The sequence below is a fragment of the Phyllostomus discolor genome, chromosome 3 (assembly GCF_004126475.2).
Source record: "Phyllostomus discolor isolate MPI-MPIP mPhyDis1 chromosome 3, mPhyDis1.pri.v3, whole genome shotgun sequence".
In the NCBI taxonomy this organism is placed as follows: Eukaryota; Metazoa; Chordata; class Mammalia; order Chiroptera; family Phyllostomidae; genus Phyllostomus; species Phyllostomus discolor.
In genome coordinates this window covers 37923679-37934464 of record NC_040905.2, presented here as the reverse complement: position 1 = coordinate 37934464, position 10786 = coordinate 37923679, and the positions used below count along the sequence as shown (strand labels likewise).

Sequence of the window (10786 nt, the reverse complement as noted above, 5' to 3'; positions counted from 1 at the left end):
CCTGAGGCCTTGCAAGGTCTGAAAAGAAGGAAAGGGGCATAATTCTGGTAGAGACCATACTCCCTTCTACATACAGCCAGCGAAAATGGGGACTTCCCATAGAGGCTTCTGTGTCACATTTCCTCAAGTCCCTTGGTAGACTCACTCACCTCCACTCACTCTTGCCCAGCAGAAAGGCCAATCACAGCAAAGCAGGTGCAGCAGAGAACAAGGAGAGGAAAGCACATTGCCCACCATTTCCTACACTATCTCATTCCCTTGTTTCCATTCAGCTTCCTTCTCACCCGTCAGAAACACGTAAGGCACATCAGAATCACCTAGAGATCTGAGTTAAGATGCAGATCATGTTCTACTGCAGACCTACTGAATTAGAAGTGGGGGAGGGGTGGCCAGGAGTCAGCATTTGTAACAAGCCCTTTATATCACTCTTAGTGCTCCTAACCTTTTAGAGCCTCCAGCCTTTGCACTGCCTTATGGGAACAGTCAAAACACCAAATAAGTAGTCCAAGTCTCCTTGCTGACAATGCGCAGCCCAAATACCTGGGTTCCCCAGACACCACTGACACCATCTAGCAAATCCTTTATTCTCTCTACCACAGAGGGCATAGCTGGGGACACAGTATGAGGGTACCCAATACTTAGTAGAGAAGGCAGGCGAGTGCAACTTCTTTATTTCAACACATTCCCCAACCAACAGAGCACCCCCACACGAAACTTGGCTTTACATTAACTCTACCCAACTTGGCCATATCTAACTTCCATTATGCCTGAGTCAGGAATCTATGTTTATCAGCCAGTAGGTGAAAGACAAATACCATATGATCTCACTTGTAAGAGGAATCTAAGGAACAAAATAAACTAATGAGCAAAATAGAACCAGAGGCATAAAATCATGGAACAGACTGAGAGCTGTAAGAGGGGGAGGGGAGGAGGACACTGATTGAAGGGAGGTGAAGGAATTAGTCAAAGAACATAGAGGAAGAGCTCGAGGACATGGACAATGGTGAGGGAACTGATTATGAAAGTTGGGGGCCGGCAGGGTGGAAGAGGTTGAAGGGGGAAAAGTGGGACAACTGTAGCAGCATAAACAATAAAATATTTTTAAAAGGTATCTATTTTTCTATGTTTCTTTGGCTAATTCCAATGAAAGCTTGTCTCCAATGCTTCTTTCTCAAATAAGAAGACTCACACTGAGTCCTTTTCCCTCCTTCCCTTGCGGCCCCACTCTTTCCTGAGTCTCTCTTAACTATTAGTAGCTTTAGAGAAAAGTCTAAATGAAGTTACTTCAGAACTTGCTCTTAATAACTACGTGGATTTTACCTCAATAGCAGAGATAGTCCTTACCATAGCTATACTTTTTAAAAATATGTTTGTTTCATTTTTAAAATATTTTACTCTTTGTGATTGTATCACTGTTTTCCCCTTTGCCCGCCTCCACCCAGCCTGCCCCTCACTTCCACAGTCAATCCCCGCACCACTGTCCATGTCCATGGGTCCTTCATACATGTTCTTTGACTAACCCCTTCCCCTTCTTCCAATCAGTCCCCACCTCCCCATCCCTTCTTATACCTGTCAGTCTGTTCCATGACTCTGTGCCTCTGATACCATGGCTACCCTTTATGTCATCAAAATGCTAGGAATCAATTACTTGAAAAGAAAGGGATCAGTTGTATAAATTTCTTCTTAGACTACCCTGTTGTATTATTTATGAAAATAAACTTATTTTGCAGCACTGTAGGAAGGAAGTACCACAATCACATTCTGTGCAACCATCAGGGCCAGGATCTGCCTCATAAGCATCACACAGGCTGATAACACAGCTTCACACAGTGAGTCCCAGTTCAACTTTGTTATAATGGACATTTCTCCCATGAATATGATGTCAGGGCTAATGAACTTCATTTTGCTATTTTAAAAATTAATTAAATAAAATTGGAACATTTTGTTTTAGTGGGGATGGTTAAATATCCAAAACATTACCCCACTGAAAATTGCTCTTAGAAGTAGCTGTGCTGCTTTGATAAATGAGCAGCACATTTCTGACGTGTTAAAACGTTTGAAGTACACTGGAAAAAATCCTGAATCTCATTCTGAATCAGCAACCATACTTATCTCCCATGATTATTTTAAAAAATACAACAGAATGAATTGACATATGTTGGACAAAATGTTATGCAAATTTTGATATTTTCTCATAAGTACAAATTGACATGTGGCTTACTGTTGCAATTATCATTTTATGGGTGATGTTCACAAGGAATTTGGTGATCAAAGATTACAATGCATTTAAAATTTAAGTTAAAAGACAGATTTTGCCTATTACAAAAGTAATATAAAGAGATTATAAAATAAGATTAAATAAACAAGAAAGACTTAAAGGATAAAAAGAAGAGAATTATAATAGTATTTTTATTATCCAACACATTAATATTTTGGTAACTGTTATAGTAATTTTTTGTAGCATAGTTTAGTATCTTCTTCCAAAATATTTGTAGAGCATTTTCTGTCTACTTTCATAAACTATTTATGAAAATAAATGGGATCTTCCTTTTCTTCTAAACAGTTTTTAGTGAATATAGAAAAGCAGTAAATATTTATTTACTGAATACTTATTTAATATTCAGTAAATAAATTTAAAGACAGTTTTCTGTCTTTTACTCCCATCCCAGCCCTCCCCCTAGCCCTCCCCACCTCCCTCCCATTTCCACCCTCTGCCATTGTTTTTGTCCATGTGTCCTTTATACTTGTTCCTATAAACCCTTCCCCTTGTCCCCTGAAATTCCCTCCCCCTCTCCCCTCTGGTCACTGTCAGCCTGTTCTCTATTTCAGTGTGTTTGGTTATATTTTCCCTGTTTATTTTATTGTTTAGGTTCCTGTTAAAGGTGACATCATATGGTATTTGTCTTTCACTGCCTGGCTTATTTCACTTAGCATAATGCTTTCCAGTTCCATCCAAGCTGTTGCAAAGGGTAGAGGCTCCTTCTTTCTTTCTGCTGCATAGAATTCCATTGTGTAAATGTACCGTAGTTTTTTGATCCATTCATTTACTGATGACCACCTAAGTTGCTTCCAACACTTGGCTATTGTAAATTGTGCTGCTATGAACATTGGGGTGCATAGGTTCTTTTGGATTGGTGTTTCAGGGTTCTTAGGATATAATCCCAGCAGCGGAAATGCTGGGTCAAAAGACAGATCCATTCTTTGTTTTTTGAGAAAAATCCCATACTGTTTTCCATAATGGTTGTACCAGTCTGCAATCCCACCAACAGTGCACTAGAGTTCCCTTTTCTCCACAACCTCTCCAACATTTGTTTCTGGCTTTGTTTATGATGGCTATTCTGACTGGTGTGAAGTGATATCTCATTGTGGTTTTAATTTGTATCTCTCTTATAGCTTTCAGAGATAATTTCTATAGTTTGTTAACATAAATAATCTTAATCATGTTGTGAGCTACACTGCTTTGTCTACTAAGATATTTTAAAATCAGAATTGATATCTCAAGTATTTAGATATATAGTAAGGTGATCAAATCCACTTTTCATTTGACTCTTTGATAAATTCCAAATAAGTTTTCTAATATTTTAATATAGTGCTCATCTACTTGTTATTATTTAGTATTACTAATGTGTTTTAATAATCACAGTATTTTCTAAAAATAACTTTTTAAAAATAATTATTTCTGATTATTAAAGTACTACTTTAATATTGTAAAAAACATTAAAATAAAGAAATATAAGACCCTGACCAGTGTGGCTCAGTTGGTTGGGCATTGTCTTGCAAACCAAAGTCACCAGTTCAATTGCTGATCAGGGCACATGCCTGGGTTGTGGGTTTTGTCTCCATTTGGGGCTCTTGCAAGAAGCAACTGATCGATATTTCTCTCCTTTTCTTTCTCCTTCCCTTTCCCTTTCTCTAAAAACAAATAAAATCTTTAAAAATGAAAAATAAATAAGATGGAAAAAAGTAAAATTCCCCCATGATTCCTCCAATTCCTCTCCCCCTCTGAAAATCATCACTATTCATTCTTTAGCTTTTTTTTAGTTTAGCTAATTCCCTACTAATGAATATTTAGATGTCTTCAACGTTTTGCCATTATAAACAATATCATAATGAATAATCTTCTATATAAACACACATTCCTCTGGTCATATGAAGGAATATTTCTTTAAAATAAATTCCCATAGAATTGCTTTCATAAATGTTCCATTTTAATAGATATAGCTAAACTTCCACTTCAAAACATTGCACCAATATATGTTGCCACCAACTAATAATGTGTAAAGAGGAACGGTTTGTCTAACTTTGACACATTGAAACAACATAACAGTTGAAAAAGGTGTCTCATTCTTCAATTCGTATTACTTCAATTATTAATGGGAATGAAGATCTTTTTACATGTTTATTAGCCATGTGTTACTTATTGTGTGAATTATCTCACTGTGAAATTTGTCCATTTATCTATTGGGTGGTATGTCTTCTTGTAAGTGTTCATTGGCCTTTGACTGCCAGTAGGTGCGGCTAATAACTTCCTATTTGTCCTTTCTTTTCTGACTTTATACTGAATTTTTCTGTGCGCATTTGTTTCCATTATTTAAGAAAGTGTTCAGTAGCATGGTACCTTGGAAAGCACTTAGGTCTGAAATCAAACTGACTGGGTTCAGAATTCCAACTTCACCATCTACTTCCTGTTATTTAACTTCCCTTTGCTTTGGTTCCCAAACCTGTAAAAGATACCTAGTATTAAAATCCATATGCCTTATCTGGTTATGGGTATTAAATGAGTAAAAGAAAATTTAAAGAGCCCAAAGAGTGCCTAGCACATAGAAAATGACCAGTTAGCTTTTATTCCTGTCTATCATTCTCCAAATTTCCTTGATGAGCTTTGGATTTCAAATCAATTAATAACTAGGAAGACTTATACACCCTATATAACAAAAATAAATAGATAACCATGCTGCCTCCTATTGGTTTTATAGTTTTTTGTTTGGTTAGTTAGGGGTTTTATTTTTATGTATACATCTAACTCAATGGTCTATCCAAAATTTATGTCACTGAATCCAGGTTTATTAATTTCCAGATAACTACACAATATTTCCAGAACTTTTTTTTCTAAAAACACATATTTTTCTTATTGATTTAAAATATCATCTTTATCATATAGACTTTTAATTTTTTTCAGTTACAGCTTACATTAAATATTATTTTGTAACACTTTCAGGTACACAACAGTGGTTCAACAATCATATACTTTATAAAGTGGTTCCCTGATATTTCAAGTACCCACCTGGCACTGTACATAGTATTTCAATATTATTGACTGTATTCCCTTTGCTGTATTTTACATCCTCAAGACTATTATGTAAGAAACAATTCAGAGTTCTTAATCCCTTCTTTTTCATCCATCCCCCAATCCTCCCCCCTCTGACAACAATCAGTCTATTCTCTGTATCTATAAGTCTGTTTCTGTTTTATATGTTAGTTTAGTTTGCTCTTTAGATTCCAAATATAAGTGAAATCATGTGGTATTTGTCTTTCTCTGCCTGATGTACTGCACTTAGCATAAATCCCTTTAGGTCCATCAATGCTGTCAAAAATAGTCAGGTTTCATTCTCTTCTATGACCAAGTCATATTCCATGGTGTATGTGTACCACACCTTTTCTAAGCATGCATCTATTGATGGTCCCTTGGGTTGCTTCCTTGGCTATTGAAAATAATGCTGCAATCAACATAGGGATGCATATATCCTTTTGAAAGAGTATCCTGTGTTTCTATTGGGAGTAAAAAGGAGAAAACTGTATTTGAACAATGATTAAAATATAATAAAAAAAAAGAGTATCCTGTGTTTCTTTGGATATATACCCAGAAGTGGAATTGCTGAGTCATAAGGCAGTTCCACATTTAACTTTTAAAGATTTTTTTTTTATTTATTTTTAGGAAAGGAAGGGAGAAAGAGAGAGAGAAACATCAATGTGCGGTTGCCGGGGGCTGTGTCCTGCAACCCAGGCATGTGCCCTGACTGGGAATCAAACCTGCGATGCTTTGGTTCTCAGCCCACGCTCAATCCACTGAACTACGCCAGCCAGGGCCCATGTTTAATTTTTGATGAACCTCCATACTGTTTTCTACAATGGCTGCACAAATTTACATTCCCACCAATAGTGCATTAGGGTTCTTTTTGCTCCACATCCTCATCAGCACTTGTTTGTTGTTTTATGGACTATAGCCATTCTGATCGGTGTGTGATGATATCACTTCACATTTTTAATTTGCATTTCTGTGATGACTAGTGACCTTGAGCATCTTTTCATATCATATTTTTAAAATTTACCTTTAGAGTATCTTAGAATTACATTGTTTAACACATTTTATTATTTGTCAAGGTAAGTTCTATTAATATTTCCTCTTTTAAAATTTCTTGTTCATTCTCGCATTTATACTTTCTTTCAGATACTGTTTAGAGTCATTTTGTCAAGTTTCAGAAAAGTTTGTTGCTAATTTAGAATTGCATTGTTTACAGATTGATCTAGAGAGAACTTACATTTTTATAATATTGATTGGTTTACCCTATCCAAAGTCAATTTATTCTAGTTTTTCAAAAGCTTTATTTTTCTAACAATTTTAATAAAGTACCAAATGGCACATTTTGAGTGTCTCTATTTAAGACAAAAATTTAAGAATACATAGAGCCCCTGCCATTTGCACCATATTATCTCTGCCGCTCAGTCTTGCTGATGTTTCTAATGATTTCTCTCATGATTATATAGAATTGAAAAAATGATGTTACACTAATCTTTAAAATTTTATTATGTATTATTTACTTTAATAACCAGATTTGAATCCATTATTAGTTTCCAAACCTACAGCATAGCATTCTTTAACTACTTTTCTGTTATCGAGATTTTTAAAGGACTAATTTATATAGCAGTTGTAGATTCATAGCGGTATTAATCAGAAAACACAGAGAGTTTCTATTGCCCTGCCTCCATACACAGTCACAGTCAAGAACTGCAAAACTATTGCCCCCTTTTCTTTTATTTTTCCAGGGGAGAGTGTGAATGCAGTCTGCCACCACCACAAATCAGACACTCGAGATTCCCACGTTTGGGAAAGTCACAGGGGTCAGCACATCCAGAGTGAGATGGATAGCCCTCGCCCTGGGAAAACCGCCTTCATGAACATGCTATCTCCCCTGCCAAGTAAGTTGCACCCTTTTCTTAAAGAATTTTTTAGGGCAGTTTTAGGTTCATAGGTAAAATTGAGCAGGAGATAACATGGGAGATAACAAAGATTCTCCATATATCCCCTACCCTGGCACACAGTCTCCCCACTATCAATGTCCCCCATCAGAGTGGTGCATTTGTCATAACCAATGAACTGGGCAATTTAAATTAAATTAATTTAATTAATTAAATGTAAATTAATTTTAAATTTAATTTAAAATTAAATTTAAGAGGCAAAATAAGAAATACCCTGTGAAGATCAATTAGAGAGAACTGAACAAGCAGAGGTCATTTGTGTTCCTTTCTGTAAACAGTCACATTCTAATAATTTCTGAAGCATTCATGTGGTCTTCACTTTCCTGCTGCCTATGCATTGCCCAAGCCAAAGGAGTCTCAGATCACAGTACCAGTCATGCTTGGGGTGGGGAAAATTAGATCCCTACAACAACCTTTCCCACACACCTCTTACTGTTATCTCAAGGACTGTGGAATGTGTGGAAATGCCAGTGTCCCTGAAGCTCTACATTTTCCTCTACTCCTTTTTCCTGCAATGCCTCAGTAGAAGGCCAATGGCCGTGCTCTCCCCTGCAGAGGCTACGAGGAGGCTGACTGCAAGATAAAGAGGCTGCTGTACCAAGTAGGTCATGTGAACAAGACCCGTTGTGCTCCTCACCAAAGAAGAAAGGAGCTGTCTTCCTCACCCGTGTGCTTCTATTCCATCGCATCTGTCCCCAAGTGCATCCTCATGAACCTCACTTCTTGTAGCAATTCCTCCCAAGCAACATTTTCAGATTTCACTCCCTGCATGATTTTGCTTAGGTCCAGGGAAGACCATATGAATGATACTCAGAATTGCCCAGCCCCTCTGCCAGCCTTGACCCAAACTTGAACTCCTCCGCTTTCTTGCTTTGAGATAGACATTCCTGCAAATAATCTCTGACAAATTCATCCTCCAAGCATAAAATCTAGCATGTCCAAAAATGTCTGAACCCCAGCACGAACACAGTCTAGGCCCTCACACTGGTGTGGGACTCCTGCTACCTTAGCACATTAAGAAAATTATAGAAAATAAAACCCCAACTTGTGGTTTTGGTTATTTATTGTAAACTGAAAAATAACCAAATATTTACAGATAATGAGAGTAAAAGGTCACATCATCACAGCCCAGTTTCCTTTTAGGAGTGTCTTGGTGCTGGTGGCAGCAGACTGGGGATAAAAGACTGAGTGCCCCTGTTGGGGCAAACATACAGACACCCTTGGCTAGGAGGACATCACTTAAAAATGTCCAGTTGGCATATTCACAGTGGCCCAGACAAGGAGACAACAGAAGCGTCCTTTGACAGATAAGTAGATTAAAAGATTGGTACGTATATACAATGGAATATACTCAGTCATAAGAAAAGATGAAATAGTGCCATTTACAGCAACATACATAGACCCTGAGAATATGCTAAGTGAAATAAATCAGAAAAAGCCAAGAGCCATATGATTTCAGTCATATGTGGGATAGGAAACTGAAAGCAACAAATGAGCAAACAAGAAAAACAAACAACTCATAGACACAGACAACAGTGTGATGGTTACCAAAGGGAAGGGGTTTCAGGGTTAGTAAGGGGGGTCAAATGCATGATGATGGAAGGAGATATGACTTTAGGTGGTGGGCACACAATGCAATTTATAAATGATGTATCATAGAGTTCTACACTTGAAACCTACATAACTTTATTAACAAATGTCACCCCAATACATTTAAAATATATACGAGTTTGAAAAGAAAAAATGACCATCTCCAAAACAAGAAGTAAACTCAGGGCCAAAAAGTGGGAGCTAGGGTTGAAAATGATGGTAAACACTCGAGGGCAAGGCCTAGGCCCCCAGAATAAAGCCGAGAGCCAGTGAAGTGTTGCTCATCAGCAACAGGGAGGGAGAAAAACAACAGGAAGCGCAGGGAAACCCTGTGGAAGCACTTCGCCTGTGCTGCTCTGGACACTTCACCCTCAGAGAATCAGCACTCAGCCCACCCTCCACTACAGGCTGAATTCAATCCACACTCCCTCATGGTGAGCACAGGATGCATCACTACTTAGGGGCTCTCAATCTGTGTCTGAATTTTACACACTACCATTGAAAATATCATCAGGATTTCTTTGTATTTAAAACAATAGCAAAGTTAGTCTAAAGCTTAACATTATTCATGTCTTCTCACTTCACTTTATTCTCCTTGAGTTTTACAGATGGACTAAACTTGAGGTAAATATTTACTTTCATATCTGCCTCCCCTCAGCTTCCTTCTAAAAAGGATTTTGTCTTATTTGCCTTCAAACCTCCTAGCACTGGCAAAGAGAAAATGTTTGTTAAATTGTTAAATGACTTACTGAAGCAGAAAGGTGAGGAAGACAACCTTCTTTATAGCTTTCCTGGAATTAGGCTTGGAGAGGCACAACCATTTGAAGCAGAAAGTCCTCATATTTAGAGTTTATTCCTGTTCTACTTTAGAAATATCCATTATCAAGAATGTTTGGGATGGCTTCCACTCACATACCTCACACTCAACCATGAAGAGCAGTCAATGAAACAGGATGGGATTACATTATATGAGCAAACTGTTTTAACATGTTTTTAAACTTCTTTTGACTCTGAGGGCCCTGCAGGGTCATGTTAGACCTCAAGATAGCATATTATGAACATTACTTACATGGTTAAATGCCATCAGGAGAAAACAAATATTTGAGGGAGGTTTTGTTTGGGGGGTATGGGGAGATTGTTTGCTTGTTTTGTTTGGTATGTATCCTGGATAAGAGAGTACTCACTGTGGCTGTAGAATCAAGATCCCTCCTCACTGCCATAGGAGGAAGTCAGTTCATAACAATGGTCACAGAAGGTCACTCATTTCCCATGTCTCCTATTCACAAGCCCACCTCGTCCATGAAGCCTGCCCAGGCACCCAGCCTCGCCCTCCCTTGCCTTCCCAGAGCACTGCATTTGTTCCCTCTTCCAACGCCATTTCCGGAGCTCCTTGTGTGTTCACTGGGCACTCCAGGGACCCTAAAACCAGAATCATTCAGCACACCCATTTCAGTAAATATTCCTCAGATTCCTGATAACAGGAGAAAACACCTCAGCTGTAACTGAACCTCAAGCATGGAAGACTTACACTGCTATTCACAGGTTGCATTTTCTTTAAGGTTTTCATAGGGTAGAAAACAAGGATTTTATATTAAAGGCAATATAGAAAAGATGAGGGAGATAGACAGGGACAGGAAGATAGAGAGCTAAACAGAGTCAAGCAGACAATAATTCTCTACAATCTCAAGGCCTAGAAGAGCATCATACAGCTGGCTCTGTGCTTTTCTCCAAGCCTTGGCAATCACCTACTCCCCACAAAACCACGGTTCAAATAGGGGAGAAATGCTAAGCAATTCTATGCAAATGTTGTCAGGGTGTCCACATCTTCATCCATCTCTCCATCCCAGCATCCGGAGAAGCCCTCGGAATCAGATGCATTCCTCCCACACTGCTGCCTTTCTCTTTTCCTTCTCTTGCATCAGCCTCCCCCATCAGGACC

General features: G+C 38.1%; 1 non-coding gene across 1 annotated transcript; it reads right to left on the bottom strand.

Annotated features, from left to right (window-relative positions):
• Positions 1-7043: 7043 nt before the first annotated feature.
• Positions 7044-7205, bottom strand: LOC114514855. Its single transcript, XR_003686128.1, has one exon. It is a non-coding gene; the product is annotated as a U1 spliceosomal RNA (small nuclear RNA).
• Positions 7206-10786: the final 3581 nt, after the last annotated feature.